Genomic DNA, 6102 nt, shown 5'->3' with positions numbered 1-6102 from the left:
GTTTGTTGAAGGCTTCCCCCCCCCCCCCCCCCCGCCTCATCCTCACCTTCTGTGTGTAAGGGCACAGTACCACATGAGAAATGAAGTTGGGGAAGGGAAGAAACTCTGTGGAGAATATGTCCATGTGCATATGGCAGCAAGCTTTCAAATTCTAGTGAGGATGAGGCATGTTTTCATTTAAATATGCATAGGGCATGAAGTGGAATTGAGTTAGGTTAGGTAGAAAGTAATGTACATCCTACCAGGCCTGAGGCACCTAAGCTAGAACTCAGAATTTTATAGCAATTTTAATTTAATTTCTTTTTTTAATTTTTAATTTTGCTTCTAAATAAAGTGAGTTAATCCCATCCATGTCTGTCTCAGACAGTAAACTGCTTTCTGCTCTATTAGTATGGATTAAATACAAACTAATGCCGTTAAATACATCAAAGTGGAGCAGAGGAGAAAAATTAACTGTAATTTTTAGGGGGTTTTCTCCATCTTCCTGACTTGCATAAGTTTTACTCTCTTCTGTACATGTAAACTTCTGTAAATGTACATGTCTAATTGTCTGTACCACAAAATACTGGTGCGATATAGCTCAGTGAGTTTGAAAATGGGAGAAGCAGTTTTAGGTTTGGTGACTTTTTATAGTATCTTACAGGTTTGCAGTATGTCTGAGATGCAGTGCTTCCTTTTGCAAAGTAATGATCCAGAAGGCAAACGTGGCTTTTCTGACAGGCTTTTACAACTTTTTGAACAGAAAGGGTATTGCTTGATTTTATTCTTTGAATTGTGCATTGGCTACAAGCTGTTGACACCAGGGTTCCAGGAGCACAGTGGAGGACCTGGAGGATGTCTTCTCAGAGATTTTCAGTGACTGCACAGGATTCCTGTGCTTATTTCAAACTCATGGCAAAGATATTGTAAAGATAGAGGACATGCAATATTAATACATATTACTTTTTTATTTTTGAGCTGAAGGTAGTTCAAGTATTTGCAAAAACTCTTGTCAGTGTTTTTAGAAAGCTAGAGGGGAGTAGTATAATAGTGGTATATAAATGTAAGTGTAAGCATATTTATATCTCATATAAATATAATAGTATATAAATATCACTTGCAGGTACCTGAGGTGACTGAGAGTGAGGTGCACCATGTCTTTGCCCTGCCCCTGCAGTACCATGACTCCGCAGGGATGTGCAGCAGCTGTTGGAAATGCCCCTCAGCCTGCAGGAGCTGGGACAGACCCCAATGAGTGCAGCATCCAGCTGAAATTCCAGGGAGGATTTTACACTGCGTGACACACACTGGATCCAGGAGGATCAGAGAGCTCTGCATTATCCAGCATATGAGGTTTCTAGGTAGAAAGCTGAGGCCTACCACTTCTTGGGGCCTCTCCAAGAAGGAAAACAGTCTAATGTTATGTAATAGTCTGTAGCCATGACCATGGAGCACCTTGTGGTTACCTGAGGCCAAGCACAGCATTTTCAGAAGTAATATCCCCTGAAGCGATTTGTTTAATAGCTTTCTATTGTGCTGGTGAATATTCCTGGCAAAATCCACATTTAAAGAGAATTAAAGTCAAGAACAGTTATCAATGACTCCAGGCCACAAAGCATTACAGAACTGTTTTAAGTACCCCAGTGAACAGGATTTGCAAAACTGAGGGATTTTAGAATTGCAGTGAAACTCCTCAGAAATCTGAACTAAACAAAGGATAGATAAAGGTCACTGAGGGTCTTCTGTCTCGTATTGTTCTTTATGTATTCCTCTGAACATTGCACACAAGTTTCACAGGGGACATACTTCAGAACTTTATGTTCCCACTTTTCTTGTCGTATTTATCAGTGTTCTTCCTCTATAGCATGAATTATTGTTCCATTTGTTGGCCATATTCTCTTCTCTTTTATTCTTCTGCAGTGCTAGGTGATAATATGTTTGAAGAATTGGTTTTCTCATTAAAGAACTCAAGGTTGTTTTGTCTTGTTGACTGTATTTTTTTCTCTTAACTGGATTTTTTTTCAAGAAGCTTCTTCACGTTTTCTGTGTGTGAAGTGCCTTTTCCAGGAGGTTTTCCATTGTCCTCTGTGGCAACAGCACTGCAGTTTGTCTTTGCTTACACTGAAATCCTTGAAGTGATAAATTCCTGAAACTTCATGTATTAACATTGACCCTAAAACATCATCCATGTAGATTGAGGGGACGTGGGGAGGGACAAGTGCTTATTGTTTATGATCAGTCTGCACCCCATTTCTGTTGTGACTAGGGAACTTTGGTTCTTAGAACAACAATTTAGTTGAAGGTAATGTCTTGATATCCTGGAAGTCCGTAGCAATAACAGGCATTTCAGTAGCTGACTGCTTGGAATGAAACTCTCTGGGGAAGAACAGTTCAGCTGAATGAGAAAAAGAGGCATTTATTTTTAAAGAATAGTATCAAACCCCACAAAGCCTACATATGCAATTTGAGTAAAGCTGGTATATAATATTTCAATGAGTTTTAACTCTGTGATATATCTAATGAGCCTGCTTTGTTTGGCATGGGGTCTTAGGAATAAAAGTGTTGGGTATCTTCAAGGACCAATTTTACATTTACTTTTGTTTGTAGCCAAATTAATTTGTCTGATTAATGTCTGAGAGGGAAAAAATAACTGGCCTGGGAATATACATATGACCTTCCTATTCTAAGAGGGAAATTTCTTTTAGCCACAGTTGTTATTTTTAAATTCCTGAACTGTAAAAAAACCCTTTAGAAGAAGAAGGGAAAAAAAACCCCTTTAAAAGGAAATAAAGCATGTAGAAATAATAACAGCCATACCTTATAATCTTGACTCTTCCTGCTCTGACTGGACATGAATGTCCAATACATACATTATTCCTAAGAGATGCTTCTTACCCTGTTTATCAAAAATCCCCATAATGTGAATTTCCAGGCTAATTAGGTAATCTGCATATCCTCCTTTGTGTTTAGCAAGCTTTCGCAAGGCCATGCCAAGCAAACATTCCCTTCATGTAAATTAATCCCACTTACCCCATGGGGAGAGCCCCACCATGCCCTGGTGTGTGACATGGCAAAATTGTGTGAGTGACACCCCATTGGCGCCCATCTTCAAATGGATATGCAGTTGTAAGAATGCCTCCTCAGTCTTCTCTCCATAGGATGAAGATGCCCAAGTCCCTGACCTTCTCTTCCTCAGCCCTGTTTTGTCAGGAGCTCATCATTCCTTTCTCCTGGATTCTCTGCTCTGTCCTGTGGGAATGGCCAGGCTTGGCATTCTGGCTGAACTTCCCCAGCCTGGACAAAGGAGCCATCCCGCTTTGGTGAGGACAAAGTCAGCTCAAGTTAACTTGGTGCTTTAAGAAACAGAACAGCAGCTCTCAGTGTGGTTACTTAATTGCATCCATGTTCTATGTGATGAATAACATTTCCCACTTACAGAGCAAAATTAGTAGACAAATCCCCTCCTTCCTCCCAAGCTGGGGGTGGGGGAGGACGTATGAAGATGATGTATCTATAAAAACAGATGTGTTATTTAAATGCTGCAAGCTAAACAAGGAATAATTAAGGTTAATGTGCTGCCATTTTAGTTCTTAAAACCACATATGAGAACAATGTCTTAGGCAGAAGGATCTGATTTAAGTTCAGTTGTTACTTGCTGAACTTCCCTGACTGACTGGAAAATAATTTGGTTGGTTGTTCTTTGAGGTGGCAGGTTTAAATATCAATCTCTTCTATGCCATTTTGGTTTTGCTTTCAGTGCAATTCCTTAAAAATACAGATTCTTGACTGCCTCAGTTCTGAAGCCTTTTACTAGAATTGTAAGTGTTTAAACCATCTGAAACCTTGGCACCATATATTAACTGCCTTTTCTAGAAGAATCTCATCCAGTTGCTGGTCTTAATCCTAAGTTTTCTTCCTCTAAGTTACAGTTTTTTAGTGTCCATGGTGGCTTTAGGAAGTGACTCTTTGTGAATGGAGTACACTTGTAAATGCTCAAACTGGAGTTCCTGATGCTGCTCTTTCATTGGGGCAAAAATGACTGACAAGTATGACAAGCAATTTGATACTGATCTGTCAACCTTTGAGGCATCCCCTCTTATTTCAAAGGAGTTAATGAAAGCTGATTTTACATTTCTCCCCTCTGTTTAGCATAGGAGGAGATCTGAATATGGAATATGTGGGGGGAGGGGGGGGTTTGTTTTCAGTTCTACTTCATTCATGGAATGTAAATAATACTTTTATTACTAAACAGTAAAATAATTTATTCCAATACAGTAGTATGGAAAAAATTAAAAATATACATGGGGAGAAATCCACCACCAGGGACATCTTACTAAAGGTTCTGAGAATGTGGGAAATGTTTATAAATAAAAATAAAAATTAAAGTTGCAACTGTATATATATGTGTTAGCTGGGTGGTAATAATTGATAAATTTTGTGAAACCATTTTACATGTTCACAATTCTGCAGAAGTAGAAAACAAAAAAACAAACCACAAGCTGCTAGTAAAATAAATTAATATTTGTAATTGTGTATTTGATCTCTGGATTGCGAAGACCCTCAGATACCCAAATTTTCAGCTTATTTCCCTGGCAAGATTTCAATCTATTTTACACTGACTCTGTGCTGTATAATAAAGGCCAACTTGAATATTGGATGGGGCTCGGAGCAGTCTGATGTAGTGGAAGGTGGTGTTGCCCAGAGCAGGGGGTAGAATGAGATGAGCTTTAAGGTCCCTTCCAACCCAAAGCATTCTGTGATTCTAGGAAATACTGATAATAATGGTGTATCCTTGTATAGCCAGTGTCTAGATTCATGTAGTGGATACATAGTTCTCCATTTTCTACCTGTATATTATCTTTGCTATTCTCTCTGTAAAAGAGAAGCTTGAAAAACATAAACCAGGTAAAACTAATTTTTAGAAGTGTAGTAGTACTCCTGCATATCTGTTGAGAGCCCTGAGACACAAATTCTGAGAGTCATGAACTCAGAGATGCGTCAGTTTGAAACTATGGGCCATGTAATAAAAGCAAAGTGTTTTACCCCATCTAGCCATGCTGTGACACACAAAGGAACCTGAAAGTCCCTCTTTTTTCTTTTCAAGGATGGGGAAAAAGCAATGTAAGTGGGGAATTTCTGGCCTCAGCCTTGAAGAAGTGCAAGAGGACGTTGTATCTGCAAGGTGAAAGGAGAAAGAAAAGTATATCACTGTTGTTCCAAGTGGGTTTATAGAGCTGTGAAAATCTGTTGGAAAAAAATGCATGATGATCTGAAGATTTGAGACTTAATAGTTTGTGTCCTGTCTTGAATTAGGTCCTTGAAAGTGAGACCGTGTGTGGCATTGCTGTTCCAAGGCAATAGTGCAGTGCTGTGTTTAGTACAGCACTAGGCTGCATTTATGTTCAAAATAAGCTCAAGTTTTGGCACTTGAACTGTCTGAATATCAGTGTATAAGAAAGAACTTCTGAAAATTTTCAGCAAGACTAGAAAAGAGAGTTGGATCTATCCACAAACAGCTTGTTTGTCAGGTATTCAGGCAGCTGGAAGTCTTTCTGGAGAATTGGACTGAAGGGAGACTTTCACCTGGGTCTCCTGCTGCCTAGGTGTTGGGGTTTTAGGAGTTCTCCTGTTTTCTTTTTCTCTTAAAGAATTTTCCCCATACATGTTGCCAGGGGACAAATTACTGGGTGCTTAAGAAAAACAAAAGACCTGGCCTCAGGGGGAGGGGTCCATCTGGCTACTGTCTTTCACCTGGGCTTGTGGGGTGTTAGCTCCTGGCGTTTGGATGGAGAGGGAGGCTGGAAGGAATTCGCCAGCACTGGTGACTTCTGCTTTCTTTCGGCTGCCTTCCTTCTACCAGAGAGAGCCCAGGATTCCCAAGCCCGCCTTTCCCTGCCCCACTGGGAGCCAGACTGCTGCCACTCTACCCCCACCGTTGCTACTCTGTAGCCCTGCACGTCCTGCCTCCTGAGACCTCCGGGGGTTCCCACTGCAGCTCCAGAGTTTGATACATCTCGTCTGCCACCCAGGATTTGTGCTTGTCCCTGCCGTTCCAGCCTGCTGTTCCCAAGGGTCTGGCCGGGCACCGGGATTGGCTGCGCAGGGGGTGTGGGAGTCCCTTTG

The 6102-nt window shown here is 40.7% G+C and overlaps 1 long non-coding RNA gene across 1 annotated transcript; it reads left to right on the top strand.

Annotated features, from left to right (window-relative positions):
• Positions 1–1098: 1098 nt before the first annotated feature.
• Positions 1099–6083, top strand: LOC108445776. Its single transcript, XR_001860751.1, has 3 exons — positions 1099–3299; positions 5084–5161; positions 5840–6083. It is a non-coding gene; the product is annotated as an uncharacterized LOC108445776 (long non-coding RNA).
• The last annotated feature ends 19 nt before the right edge of the window (positions 6084–6102 follow it).

This window comes from Corvus brachyrhynchos, unplaced genomic scaffold (assembly GCF_000691975.1).
Source record: "Corvus brachyrhynchos isolate BGI_N302 unplaced genomic scaffold, ASM69197v1 scaffold523, whole genome shotgun sequence".
Lineage (NCBI taxonomy): Eukaryota > Metazoa > Chordata > Aves > Passeriformes > Corvidae > Corvus > Corvus brachyrhynchos.
Note: the sequence above shows the minus strand (reverse complement) of the source record. Positions and strands in the feature narration are given on the sequence as shown.